The following is a 15,810-nucleotide window of genomic DNA, read 5'->3' on the forward strand; positions in this document are numbered from 1 at the left end:
ACACTGCTTTAGAACTCTCTCTAAGCAGTTTACAGAGTCAAGATATTGCCCCCAACTATCTGGATCCTCATTTTACCAACCTGGGAAAGATGGAGGGCTGACTCAACTTTGAGCTGGTGAGATTCGAGATGCCAAATTTCTGGCAGTTAGCAATCAGCAGAATTAGCATGCAATACTGCACTACGCCACCATGGCTCTGTGATAACCCTTACTGGCAGGGGAATTCTGGGAGTTGAGGTCCTCATATATTAAAATTTCCAAAACCACTGAGTAATAAAGCGGAGTTTCCCCTGACTTTTGGTTATAGACAATAACATCTTACATATATTCATTTTAAAAGAAAAAGAGTGGTCTGTCAATAAGCCATTAACACAGAGCAGCAATGGCATCTTCTTTGCCCGTAAAAGCTGCTATGAACTACCAGACATGTTTTCTAACTCCCATGGGCGTTTTACTAGCCATAAGAAATGGATAGCCCTCTGAAGGTTAGCTCCCGTAGTTAGTTTCAAAAGTCAAGTTAGATCTAGTTATTAAATTATGCAATGTATTAATTTTAAATAATTTGCTTAATTAAAAATATGTAAAGTGATGCCAATAGAGAGGTTCCTGGGAATGCAGAACCCATAGGATAAATCAGTATAGGACATTTTTTAAATTCTATTCTGTTCCGTGCTCATTATTTTACAAAATTTCAAAATTTGATTTACGCCAAGGAAATGAAAGATTTGTAACTGAGACAATTGCTCTATGCCAGGGATAGCTAACAGGGGTAGAAAGAAGATCCTACCCCCATGCTGCCTATTCTCTTGATTTTTGATTTCTATCATATCTATATTAATTTTAGTTGTTTTATGTTCCTTTTTATCAATTTGTAAGTTGCCCAGAGTCACTTCAACAGTGAATTGAGCACAATACTTTAATAAATAAACTGCCAGTGTGTCCTTTTGAAACTCTATGTAATATTCACACTTTTTCTTATGTCAAAACATGCATTAATAAGTTCTGCTTCATTTCAAAATAAAATTTCACAGCCAATACTGACTAATTTGTCCAGTTATAAATAGTAATTAATTCTGTGATTCATTTTATATGCTTTTAAATTAAAACACCTAATGGAGTCAAGAAAGAGAGTTGAGTATTACTCAATATACTATGAAGAATCTTAAATTATGCAAATGAAATTATATTACTTTAATTGCTTGTATTTAACTATACACATAATTTTAAAATTATTAATCTAGGAACACATGTAAAAGAGACACGTCAAAAGAGACTACATTTCTAGAGTCATTTACGTTCACATGAGAAGGAACCAGCTGCCTGAACATACACAAGAGTCACCTATTCTTTGCGAGTAATTAAAAACATTATTTATACTTAGGACTACAAAATCTGAGTTCCAAAAATTCAGATAACCACAAAATGGCAGCAAGAAGCTATAGCCTTCTGGTTTTTTTTGCTGCCAAGTAGAAGTGGTCTTGATTTCTGCAGCCCAGATTTGTAACCCTATGTAAATCATGACTAACTCATAAGCAAGTTTTCAGTTTTGACATTACATCAGCAGACTGTTTCACAATTCAATTCAATACAATACAATAGCAGAGTTGGAAAGGACCTTGGAGGTCTTCTAGTCCACCCCCCTGCTTAGGCAGGAAACCCTATACTGTTTCAGACAAATGGCTATCCAACATCTCCTTAAAGACTTCCAGTGTTGGGGAATTCACAACTTCTGGAGGCAAGCTGTTCCACTGATTAATTGTTCTAACTGTCAGGAAATTTCTCTTCAGTTCTAAGTTGCTTCTCTCCTTGATTAGTTTCCACCCATTGCTTCTTGTTCTACCCTCAGGTGCCTTGGAGAATAGTTTGACTCCCTCTTCTTTGTGGCAACCCCCGAGATATTGGAACACTGCTATCATGTTCCCCTAGTCCTTCTTTCTATTAAACTAGACATACCCAGTTCCTGCAACCGTTCTTCATATGTTTTAGTCTCCAGTCCCCTAATCATCATTGTTGTTCTTCTCTGCACTCTTTCTAGAGTTTCCATATCTTTTTTGCATCTTGATGACCAAAACTGAATGCAGTATTCCAAGTGTGGCCTTACCAAGGCATTATAAAGTGGTATTAACACTTCATGTAATCTTGATTCTATCCATCTATTTATGCAGCCTAGAACTGTGCTTGCTTTTTTGACAGCTGCTGCACACTGCTGGCTCATATTTAAATGGTTGTCCACTAGGACTCCAAGATCCCTTTCACAGTTACTACTACTGAGCAAGGTATCACCTATACTGTAGTTGTGCATTTCGTTTTTGTTGCCTAAATGTAGAACCTTACTCTTTTATCCATTGAATTTCATTTTATTAGATAGTGCCCAATGTTCAAGTTTGTCAAGATCATTCTGTATCTTTAGCCTATCTTCTGGAGTGTTGGCTATTCCTGCCAGCTTGGTGTCATCTGCAAATTTGATGAGTTCCCCATTTATTCCCTCATCCAAATCATTGATGAAGATGTTGAAGAGTACTGGGCCTAAAACAGAGCCTTGGGGTACTCCATTGCATACTTCCCTCCACGCAGATGCAATTCCATTGAGGACGCATTCATGAAATGCATTCATGCATTTTCAACTTTCCCAACCTAATGTCCCAAACTGATTAAAGTCACATCTAAAAGTTTCAGGTTGAAGAAGAAAGATGTCTATGAATGTGAGTAGAAAGTCATCTTTACTATATGTTTACTAATATATATATAGTATATCAGGGGTGGGTTGCTGTCAACGTTGCTGCCAGTTTGCTTTGCGTGAGCTTCACGCAGCTGTGTGCATGTGCGCAGTTGCCTGTAAATTGTTTTGCGAATGTGCAGAACATGAAAAAAATGACTAAAAAACAAACTGGCAACAGCAGAGGTGATAGGGCAACCGGTTTGGGTGTGTGGCCGGCCTGCCATCCCTACCAGTTCAGCAACCCAGTCCCAATTTCCACTACTGGTTCACCCGAACCGGTAGCAAACCCCTCTGATAGTATAGTATATATTAATTGGCAGTTGCATAAATAGTGCCCTCCAAATCCATTCAGAGATTCTAAGAAGGAAGGAGCAGACCTTTGAATCGGGCTGCAATCCAAAAGAGACTTTACACTGTTTATTTAAGTATGTGAAAAATACTGCCAGAGGTAATTTTGCCCTATAAATTAGATTATGCTTGATTTCTCACTACCTTTCATGCACAGTATGCTTTCGCTCATTTACCAAACTATTTCACTTCCATTACAAAAATAATAGCTTTGGAATAAAAGATAATGAACGTGTTCATACTCATAGGGGTATAGTAGAGGTAGATGGACTCTATAGAATGAATGACCTGTTAAATATTAGAACAATTGTTCTAATAAGGTCCATCTATCCATAGGCACAGGGTTCATTGCATTTATATGAATTATTTATGTCCTAAGAAATAATAAATTTATTTCTAAGAAATAAAAGCAAATATGAAATGTCACACTACGATAGCTTTAAACTTTTTGGGGGTGACCTTGCAAACACATTTCAGGGGTAGCATTATTTTTTAAAATAATGTCTGTCTTTGAACAATTATAATGCTCTTCTGGGAATTGCATTGGGAAAAGGATGTTTATCAAAAGAAAATGATCAAGTCTATGTTTTAATTATAAACATTTTCACTCACAAGATTAATCTATTAATGAATATTAATTCCTATTAACAAGGAATATAAGGAATTTCAAGAGTGAGTTTTATGTTGATTCTGTCATTCCATGAGCTACATAACTATATCAGAGGTGGGTTCCTACCGGTTCAGACTGGTTCAGCTGAACCGGTAGTGGTTGGCCGGACTGGGTCACCGGAAGTGGCAGTCACCCAGGCCTTCCACGCCCCCAACTGGTTTCCTGGTTGGCGGGACATTCCCCCCCCCATTTTTAAATGTTCTGGCATGCGCCATCCTATTTATGGACAACTGCGCACACATGCAGAGCATGCACTAAATTGTGCGCACACCGAACCGGCAGTAATGCCAGCAGCAATCAATCTCTGAACTATATGGTTAGGAGAATTTGTAGGTGGAATTTAATCTTTAAGTCTTAAAAAATAAAGCAGAGCAAACAGGCAGAACATGACTTCTAGAATTCTTTTGATTTCCTTAATAGCAGTTTGACTCTGAGGCGCATTATGAGGGGGGGATGAGGGCTGAAAAATGGAACTGTTGGAAGCATTCCAAATTGTTGACCAAGAACCATAGCAATGCATTGAGGAAATTATAGTATTTTCTGAACGGCCTTCAGTTTTAGGCCCATTTTCTGACTTGATCTTTTGTTTGTTTTTTTCTGGCTTCTCCTCCTACACCAAACCTTATCCCATACCATTTTGATTTTGGAAAGTTATCCTGCTGACAGATAGATGATCAGACAAAGTCCTAAGCATCTTTACGTACATTATTCCAAGTATTTAGTTGGGTTGGGGGAAAAAATAACTAGTCAGGGAAATGATGCAGAGCAGATCTTTAGCTGTTTTCTTTTGTAAGGTGACCAACCGTCCTCCTTTAGGGAGGACAGTCCTTCTTTTGTAAGTTCTGTCCTCCCTCGAAAAGTGTCCTCCTACATGTCCTCCTTTTCGGTATTTGAAGACTAATCTGTTGTGCGTTACGTGACGTATTTGTATTTGACATGACAATTCGTCAAGACTCGGTATAGTGCGGTATAAGACGTGATTAGGAGACGCATGCACTCCGCACGGGAGACCTTGAGAGAGAGCGCCGCGTGCAAGTGGCTTTGTTTATTTCTTACCGAAACACAACATGGCACATACGCACACAGTAGACTCACGGCACGTCGGCAATTGAATGACTCACGGTAATTATTTCTTTCTCAGTGAATATTCAATTATACAGAGGTAAGTACAATTCACGTTTTATTAAACAGTTTTTAATTGTGTTTTTTTTACTTCATCGCAAATATATTGAACAGATATTGAATCTTGTGTTGAATTTTTATCTAAAGAAATGCTAGACATTAAAATAGACGACAATTGTCTCTTTGAAGAAATTAGAAAACTGAATGTATATTTAAATTCTGAAAAATTAATACAATGGGAAAATCAACATGTTGAAATTGATAAAAGATGGGTGGATATTTTCAGCCACTTCAAAAATGAACATATTCCATGTGAACATTTATTTATACTTGTTCAATTTACGTTGTGCTGCCCTGGAACTAATGCAGCAGTTGAAAGAGTTTTTTTTAATTGCCAATGATTTTTTGACAAGTGAGAAATCGAGATTGAATGTTGGTACTCTAGCTGCAGCACTTGCCGTAAAATTCAATATGAAGGATATTTCTTGTTCAGATATTTCCAATATATTGTTAGAAAATGATACATTGACAAAAAAATATTAATTCAATGGAAAAGTACTCATTTAAATAATAATTAACGGGCATGCAAGCATAATTACAATATAAAATGTTGCAAATGTTTTTATTATGCATATATCATATTTTAGTGTATTATTGTTGCAATGAATAAAATATTTCTTTTATTTATGATATATTTTTTCCAATTTATTTGTCCTCCTTTTCATTGTAAAAAAGTTGGTCACCTTATCTTTTGTCATATCAAATTTGATTCCATTCTACTCAATTTCCGGAGAATTCTAATTTATTTCCAATGTCCTGTTGCACTGGGGGAAAAATATTGGTGTGGGGTGCAAATTACCTTTTTTCTCCTTGCAGAAACTTCCTTGTTCTAGATAAACGTGGCAAAGACACCTTGTATAGAAATTGTCATCCTCATCATTGCTTAATTTATTTGGAATCTTAATTAAAATTTAAGTTAAACTGTTTCAAACATTCTGCAATTTGTACTACATATAATTTCCATTTAAGTGATGGCTTTCTTTTACAACCATTTGCAGCGATGAGACAGTAACTTGGTGGCCAATCCTCACAGTTATGACCTTCACTGCTCTAAGCTAAGATCATAAGCCCAGTCAAAGTTTCACTAAGTGACCACTTTGCTTATCAACCACGTCTCTGCTCCCCAAAGTAGCCACTAAACAAAGATCACTTGTATTGTTATTATGTCAACCTTATTTACTTTCAATAGTTATATATACCTCTGCCTTTCCTATTATTAGTGTTCATGCTTAAAACATCTTTGTGTGAAGCAATCCTTTCAAGACAGACAAATGCAAAGAAACAAGAACTTTTGAAGAGATTGTTATTGCTAGCTGAAAACCTGTCAAACCCATTTCCCAGCTCAATTTATATTTAGCAGAGACTCTTTCTCTGCTTTTCTCTTCCCTGGGATGAGATCTATTTTTTACAATGCCCTTGTTTCCTCCTCTGCATTCCCAGCGCTTGTTAGACATTTTGCACAGCATATATTTAATACCTCTTTCTAAAATATATATTTTATCTTAGCGGTGCAGTGGTTAGAATACAGTATTGCAGGCTAATTCTGCAACTGCCAGCAGTTCAATTTTCACTGGCTCAAAACTGACTCAGACTTCCATCCTTCTGGAGGTCAGTAAAATGAGGACCCAGATTGTTGGGCATAATATGCTGACTCTGTAAATGGCTTCGAGAGTGCTGTAAAGCACTTGGCTACTGCTAGTGCTAATACTACATGGTGGACTTTGGTTTAAAATTATGAATTTCGAAATAAAATCAGTGGTCCATAGAAGGCTGCAAGAATATACATCGATTCTCCATATGTCTCTATTCTATTATTTTTACAAATCCATAGCTGGCATGGTTCCAGTCTATGAATAATAAACCAACTTAATCAGCAATTCATTGGTTACTTTTCTGAGTTCGGCAACATTAGAATATGTAGATTTAGAATATGCATATATAAATATACAGAATCCTTCCTTCAATTCTTTTGGAAATAGCTTTGGTGGAAATGGGCGTTGGTTCTTACCAGATGCACTCATTTTCTGGTAGAGTAGAGTCAGCAGCCAGACTGGGTATGATCTGTCCATTAACCAAGTTACACTATGATGTCATTGGGCCCTTGTGGCTCCTCACCAGTTTCAGATGAAGGAAAACTGTAGACTCAAGTGAGAATTGTGAGCAAAAAGTGAAAGTCCATAGTCACTGTATCTCTCTCCTCTGCACAAGGAATTCCCTCGTGTGACCCTTACCAGGGTGGGGCTGGCTGCTGTCTCTACTCTACCAGAAAATGAGCATAATCAAGTAAGAACCAACACCCATTTTCCTGTTATTGTAGAGACAGCAGCCAGACTGGGACGTACCAAAGACTGGGCTGTCCACTAGGGTGGGAAATTGTAAAAAAGGTCCGTTAGGGCACAAGCACTTGTTGTAGCACCCTGCGCCCAAAAGCCACGTCAACCGATGCATACTTGTCCAACTTGTAATGACGTATGAAGACTGTAGGAGATGCTCAGGTGGCCGCCTGGCAGACTTCTTCCAAGGTGGCTTGAGTGGACCAAGCCGCAGATGTCGCAGCGCTGAATGTAGAGTGAGTTGTAATGTTTGCAGGGACCTGTATGAATTGAAGTTTATAAGACAGTTTAATACAGGCTCTTATCCAATGCACCAGACTAGATGATGAAGCCTTGGTACCCAAGGAGGCCTGGCGAAAGGAGATGAAGAGAGCTTCCGAGTGGCAGAACGAGGTGATGCGGTCGATGTAGATCTTGAGGGCATGACGTACATCAAGAGTGTGCCACTTGCACTCCCTCTTGTGATGGGGAGATAGACAGAAATCAGGTAAGGTCAACTCCAGACCTTGGTGGAAACAGCTATTAACCTTCGGTATGAATGTCGGGTCCAGTCTTAAGACAACTCGTTCTGGATGGAACACACACAAGTCATGCCTGACTGAAAGAGCAGCTAAATCAGAAATACGTCTGGCTGAGGTTACATCCACCAAAAACAGCGTTTTAAAGGACAACAGTTTCAAAGAAGTGGATCTCATAGGTTCAAAGGGTGGGAAGTCAAAGCCTTTAGGACACAAGGCAAGTCCCAAGTCAGATATCTATGTATGGCATGGGGACGCAGGTTGGACGCTCCATGGAGAAATCTCCGCATCAAGGGGTGAGAAGGCAGATGTTCAGATGCCAGGCCGTCCAGAACAGAGGCCAGAGCGGCCACCTGTTGGCGTAGCATGTTAGGAGTATGTACCTGATCAAGCCCCCTCTGCAGAAAGTCCAATATCTGTGGAATGGATGTCCTAAGTGGGTCAACAGTCTGGTTGGAACACCACAGAGCAAAAGTCCGCCACGTGGCATCATAAATGTGGTTAGTAGAGCTTCTGTGTGATGCCTGAATGGTAGCAATTACGTTGTCAGGCCTGTAGTTATGTTTCTTTTAGGATCTTTGGCCTGCCACACTTTCTTATAATTTTCTATGTGTTTCATTAGGATTTGTGGAATGTATTGTTGTCATTCTTTTATAGAAGCTCAAGGTCATCTTTTGTCTCCGCACCTCGACACCTGACCGGAAGCAGAGGGGTGTAGATGCCAGCGTGGAAGATGATGATTGGAACATGTGATGGATTTGTGGGTGTGGGGATAGATCATGAACTTTCAACTGGGTGATATTTCAGAACATTAGAGTTGGAATTCCATAGACATGCTAACTTGCCTGTATGATTAAATTGGAACTTTAAAGATGAGTCTGCCTTGGTCTGATTGATTTCATACATGGTATTTGGAACGCCTGACAGACGTGGAGGGAGATGTTATCGGCTGTTAAGGCTTGCCGCTCAATTGCCATGCGGTTATCTGTAGCCACTGGGGGTCGGGATGACAAACTGACCCTTGGTGTAGAGACAGGAGAGACCGTGGGATGGCCATGGGGTGGAGATTGACAGTCACTAGGTCGGCATACCAAGGCCGGTGTGGCCAATTCGACGCTAGCAGCAACAGTTCTGCCTCCTGCTCCAGCATTTTTTGAATTACCCTCTGAATGAGGGGAAGGGGAGGAAATGCGTACAGGAGACCCCTGTGCCACTGGCATCTGAGAGCGTTTACTTCTTCTCCATGAACCTCAAGTAACACCTGGTAACCTGGTTGTTGTCTGCCGTCGCGAACAGGTCTAGGACTGGGAGGCCGAACCATAGTGTCAGTCGATGGAAGAGGCTCGGATGGATGGTCCACTCCGCCTGATCTATCATTGTCCGGCTCAGCCAGTCTGCTTGGACGTTGGAGACCCCTGAGATGTGTTCTGCCCTGAGAGATGATAGGTGAGATTCCACCCACTGGCACAACAGGTTGGATTCCTGCATCAAGGACCAGGAAAGAGTTTCCCCCTGTCTGTTTATATGTGCCTTGGTCGTGGTATTGTCCGTGAGGACTAATATGTGACGGGTCTGAACTCTGTGGTGGAAGTGTATGAGGGCAAGGCGAACCACCTGCAATTCTAGCCAATTTATGCTGTTTTGGCACTCTTCGAGGGACCACTGACCCCAATCCACTAGGTCCTGCATGTGTGCCCCTTATCCTGTCAGACTTGCGTCCGTCGTAAGTGTGAGACGGCACGGCTCTCTGAACAAAATTGCCGGGGACTGCCACCATTTGAGAGAGTGTAATACCTGTCTGGAAGGGGGACCCTGAGAGGAGAGCTGCTCCTGTCGGCCTTTTGATGTGAAAGCATGAACCACTGAAAGCTCCTGCTGTGAAACCTGACCCACGGGACAATCTCGAAGCAGAATACCATCTTGCCCAAGACATGGGAGAGAAGAAGAAGGGATGCCTTGTGTAGATTTAGCACCTTCCTGACAAGTTCTCTCAGACTGAGAATGCGGTCATTGGATAGGAACACCCTCTCCGCCATGGTGTCTATCAAGACCCTGAGGTGGAGAAGGCGAGTGCTGGGAACGAGGTAACTCTTTTTGAGATTCACCTCGAACCCGTGATTCCGCAAGGTGTGAATGGTGAGGGCGAGATCTCTTTCTGCCTGAACCGGAGACCTGGACAACAAGAGGATGTCGTCCAGGTAACAGAGAATCCGGACTGGGGATTACCTGATGTGGGCAGTTAGTGCTGCCAGTACCTTTGTGAATACCCTGGGGGCAGAGGATAGACTGAACGGAAGAGCTCGGTACTGGAAGTGCCATAGGAGAAGCAGAGATATTTTCGATGGTCTATGAAGATGGGGATATGAAGGTAAGCTTCGGTCAAGTCTACCGACGTGAGGAAGTTGCCTTTCCTGACCACCTGGAGGATGGTGTGCAGAGAATGTATTTTGAACCGCCGATAGACAATGTGGCGGTTCAATATTTTTAAATCTAAAATTGCCCTCCATACCCCGGAATTCTTCAGTACCACAAACAGGCGGGAATAAAAACCCTGCCCTTCCTGATGGGGAGGAACCGATTGGATGGCACGGGTCTCCAACAGGTGCTGAATGGCCTATTCTATCAGTGCTCTCTTGCGAGGACACAGAGAGACCAGGCATGGCACGAAGTATTCCTGGGGGATGGTGAGGAATTCTAGCATGAGACCAAATTTGACAGTTTTGAGAACCCAATTGTCTGTTGTAGTCTCCTCCCAGTGATGGGCAAAGAACGCCAGGTGGCCTCCAATCGGAAGAGAGTCCAGATAGTCATTCCTACGTGAAAAATGGCGGTTGCCTCCTCCACGGTAAGATTTCTTGGAGAGGAAATGCTGTGCGTTTCTACTGGACCTGTCCTGGTGAGATCCCTGTCTGGGAGTGTAGGATTGGCATTGTGGACGGGGGAAGGAAGGTCCACCATCCACCGGTCAAAAGGGCGATCTCCTATAGAAGGGAGAGGGCTGACTGTCCTGTTTCTTGTAGATGGATGAAAGGACCTTGTGCTTGTCTTTAGATTCCGTGAGGTACGGGTCTAAGGGATTACCAAATAATTGGGTGCCACTGAATGGGGAGGCTGCTAGGCACCACTTGGTACGGACATCCAGCTGCAATGGCTTGAGCCAAAGCAGACTCCTGGCCGTGACCGAAGAGGCCATGGCTTTAGAAGTTAATCTAGCAGCATTAAGGGAAGAATCAGCCACAAATTCAACTGCTGCCCTGATCTTGTTGAGATCCCTATGTGATCTAGTGTCAGTAGGAGCGATGCCCTCCTGAAGCTGTTCAATCCAAACCAAGGCCGCCCTGGAGAAAAAGGAAGTGGCCATAGAGGCCCTAACACCCCAGGCTCCAGCCTGATACCGTGTTTCCCCGAAAATACGCCAGGGGCTTATATTTTTTTGACCCACGAAATATGGCCTTGGGCTTATTAAAGGGGAGGGCTTATTATTTTTGGGTTGCCGGGCGGCTGCTCCCTTGTGCCTGGTTTCCCGAAGAGCCGGGCACAGCCTCAGGGTCGAATGGCTGTGTTGCGCTGTCGCAGCAGCAACGCAGCAGCCATGAGGTGACGAAGCTTATGAGCAGCCGCCCGGCAACCCCCCTTTCCAGCCGTGTATATTGCCGCTCACCGACCTAGCAGTACCCGGAAGGCACCAAGCAACGCGAGCGCCTGTTCGCCGCCCTCCGCCTCCCGCGGCTCGGTGCCTTCGGAATGCCCCTAGGTGAGTGAATGGGGCTCTGCATGGCTGGAGGGGAGTTTCACAGCGGCTTTTCCTCTCCCTGCTCGCGCGAAGGGCATCTGCGCTGCTGGCGCCGTCCGCCGCTTGGGTTGTTTTTTCAAAGCACGGAGGATGGATGCCGCTCTGGAAGTACGCTCTATGGTTGTACAATCTGCAGCCCACAACCATAGAGCGTACTTCCAGAGCGGCATCCATCCTCCGTGCTTTGAAAAAAAAAACCAAGCGGCGGACGGCGCCAGCAGCGCAGATGCCCTTCGCGCGAGCGGGGAGAGGAAAAGCCGCTGCGAAACTCCCCTCCAGCCATGCAGAGCCCCATTCACTCACCTAGGGGCATTCCGAAGGCACCGAGCCGCAGGAGGCGGAGGGCGGCGAATAGGCACTCGCGTTGCTTGGTGCCTTCCGGGTACTGCTAGGTCGGTGAGCGGCGCTGTACCCGGCTGGAAAGGGGGGTTGCCGGGCGGCTGCTCATAAGCTTCGTCACCTCATGGCTGCTGCGTTGCTGCTACGACAGCGCAACACAGCCATTCAACCCTGAGGGTGTGCCCGGCTCTTCGGGAGCCCGCTCGCAAGAGAGCAGCTGCCCAGCAACCCCCCTCCCTCTTCAGCTGGGCACAGCGCCGCTGACTGACCTAGTGGTACCCCGAAAGCACCAAGCAACGCAAGTGCCTTTGCCCCCACCTCATTCCAGTGGCTTGGTGCCTTCGGGATACCGCTAGGTCGGCGAGCGGTGCTCTGCCTGGTCGGAGGGGGGGGATTGTCCAGAGGGTTTATTTTCGAGGGTGGGCTTATATTTTTGCGCACGCAAAAAATGTTGCAAGGGTTTAGTTTCAGGACAGGTTGTATTTTCGGGGAAACACGGTAGTTTTTGACTAAGGTTTGATCTGACCTTTTCTCCTCAGGCTTGAGAACATCCTCAGGGGCTCCAGAGACCACAGTAGGTGAAGACAGGGCTGCAACCGGTGTGTCCACTGGGGGAGTCTTGAAGAACTTGGTGAGGTCTGGTGCAATGTTGTAGCGATGTTTGTCAAGGTTGGTCGGCTGTGGGCCCATGCTTGGAGATTCCCATTGCTTCTGGATGACATTCAGGAATATCTTGGGAATAGGGATCACCTCTTTTTCCACCATGGGTTCGGTGAATGGGGTATTGGGACCCTCAGTTGAAGCCTGTTCTGCCGGTTTATCCTGTGAAGTAGAAGCTGAAGTACAAGATGGTAAGTTAGCCGCTTTAATGGCCTTAAGAAGAAGGGACTTGAAACGATCAGTTTTCAATAATCCAGGAAAGGCAGGGTTATCTGGGGTGACCACCTCGTCATCAGACAGGTCTGAGTCCTGCAGGTTATCTTGCTCCCAGCCAATTGAGGCCTGAGAAGTAGAGGCAGAGGGATCAGGTTGCTGAGCTGCAGCAGAAGATTTATGCTTATGGCCATGTGATGGAGCAGGTTCGGGTTTCTGTTGTAGGCCAGCAGCCATGACCTGTTTAATGGTTTCAGCAATGATGGTTGCCATATCAACAAGAGAGGTGTACATGGTATGGGGGGGGCAGAACCAAGTGTAACCAGGAGGGAAGCCTGTTCAAAGGTGCGCTCCCTATTGAGAGGGTCATCAAAGAAATTGCCTCTGGTGTCAGGTTCCAGTAAAGAAGAGGACTCTGAAGAAGACAATTCCCCTTCTGAATAGGCCAGGGGGGGTGTCAGGGCCCATGGGAGGCAAGACAGGTGGAGCTGGGGACGCCACTTGGTGATCCTCAGAGGGTGGGAGGGTGGGTTGGGCAGTTAGAATATGTTGTTTTGGGGCCCTCTGAAATTCTTTCTCGAGGACCTTCTGCCTGCGCTCTTCTGCCCTGGTAGTCGCGGGGAAACAGCCGTGGAGCCGTAGCTCGTGAGCTGACCAATCTGATTGCAAAGCAGGCTTCCTGAGCGAACTCGTGGCCACAGGCAATCAGATGGCTGAGGAGAGGCAGCCAGAGATCAGTTTCGAATTTCCCTCCAATTTGTAGAATAAAGGATTATTTAAGGAACCAATTTAAAGGAACAACAAATTCTTTTGGAAAAATTCACCAATTAAAGATATAATTAAATAATTTGGAGGAGAGATCAATTCTCACAGCCAGTCCAGGTTGTACTGAGTCTGAAACTGGGGAGGAGCCACAAGGGCCCGATGACATCATAAGTGTCCGATTGGTAAATGGACAGAGCATACCCAGTCTGGCTGATGTCTCTACGATAACAGGAAAATTTCCAGTTCTTATAAGCACAAGTGTTTTCCACAAAAAGATTAACAAGACATTTTGTTATTATTCTAAAAGCCAGCACTATAAAATCCAACGGATAAGTGCTGAAGGCTTTGGACAAGCTATTTGGTCTTTTAGTGCATTGTTTAAATATATTGTGTTTTGGAAAATCAAGACAATTTGATGCTTCTACTACAAGTCCATCATTGTAACTCTCTCATTTTTAATATTATTTTAAGTGCTTAAATAAAAAAAAAATACAAATGCACAGAAAACTAACAGATGTTTCAGACTAAACAACCGAAAAGGGGGGGGGAAGGGAGGAGCAAGGTTAACATTACATTCTGAAGACACTGAGCAAATCTTTTATTGACCTTTTTATTTTTAAGGAAAAAAGGAGATTTTTGGGGAAAAAATCCTCATCATAGTTGAACCTATGACAAAACTTGTTTTCAATTAATTGTTCTCCCATGCAAAGCACCTGGCAGAAAACTCAGCTAAGGTCAAACAGTAATTTTCAAGTGTTATTAAAATAATTACTTTGCAAATATGTACTGATAGGTTGTACAACTGTGTATGCATATTTAAACCTTTTAATAAATACACATTACATATTATACACATTTATTTACAAAACATGTAGTGTTTTAAATAAGCCTTGTTTCTGAATCAATATACAAAGACATTTGGGGAAAGATAGCAGTACTAAAAGCATATTGTCTTGTAATAGCCCACTTGGGATTTATTTTTTGCTTAAGCATGTATGCTTAGGATGGCATTTGATATTTTTTAAACAATTGGGATAAGCCTTCTTTTAGTAGTTTCCAATGTATGTGTACACACACACACACACACACACACACACACACACACTGTTTTTGGACACCTAGGATAAATCAAAAGACTAAAACAAACATGAATAAAATATTTGTGAATAAATAAAATAAACATGAATTGCAGGTTCTAATCTATACCTTTCTGAAATGAACAAAATATGGATGTATGTTCATAAGAGGTGTAAATAAAGATTCACTTTTTATCACAATTACTATCAATTGCTAGGTTATCTTACTGTTATTATCTATAACAGTACTGTAAAGTGTGCATGGTAATTTATATGTTTCATGAAAAAAAAACTTGTTTGTTCTAAATCCATTCCTTAACAATTTCCCTGGATGAAGTTAAGTTCTAAAGCTTTGACAGAGTATAATTTGCTGTAGTCTAAACTATTCTAGATTTAAAATTTTAAAACATAGGTCATTTTTTTCTATAAGTAATTTCATTAGAGAGGTTGGGAAGGGAGATTGTTAAAAAAATATCATATTCAGTTTTTGGAGATAGATCATAGACAACCATATCCTTCTGTATAAAGTTGCAATTCAGTAATAATCTTTGCAAAGTGAATATTTAGACAGGTGCAGGGATGATTTCCAGGATTTTCCTTTGCATGGTGAGATAGAATGGTATATCGTAGATCCCAAAAGCCTAACCATATCCACAACATTTATAGATAGTTGACAATTGAACCCAAAATTTCTGTTGCTAAACAAGAAAGTTACGTCAGTTGTGCCCCATTTTATGACTTTTCTTGCCACAGTTGTTAAGTGAAACACTGCAGTTGTTAAATTAGTAACATGGTTATTAAGTGACTCTGGCTTTACCATTGACCAATATGACCATTGGTCATAAGGTTACAAGAAGTGATCACATGAACCTGAGATATTGCAACTGGCTGAATGAATATGAGCCAGTTGCCAAACATCCAAATTTTGACTCATGATCATGAGGATGCTGCAGCGATTCTAAGTGTGAAAAATGGCCATGTTACTTTTTTCAGTACCGCTGTAACTATGAATGGTCATTAAAAGAATGATTGTAAGTTGAGGGCTACTTGCAATGGCTTCTTGGCATAATTCAGGGCTGATTTGTTTAAATATTGCCAGTGAGTTTAGATACTGACAGCGTTCATCATTGTTGTTTCTAATTTCTTGATAAGAAACTATACAGCTTTATTTGAAAACTGGATCTTACTAGTAAC

The 15,810-nt window shown here is 42.5% G+C and overlaps 1 protein-coding gene across 6 annotated transcripts in view; it reads right to left on the reverse strand.

The window, feature by feature from the left end:
• Positions 1–15,810, reverse strand: part of SEMA6A (semaphorin 6A) — a 177,316-nt gene that overhangs the window by 84,480 nt on the left and 77,026 nt on the right. The gene's annotated exons all lie outside the window — the stretch shown is intronic.

This window comes from Natrix helvetica (assembly GCF_964273705.1).
Source record: "Natrix helvetica genome assembly, chromosome: 2".
NCBI classification, from domain to species: Eukaryota; Metazoa; Chordata; class Lepidosauria; order Squamata; family Natricidae; genus Natrix; species Natrix helvetica.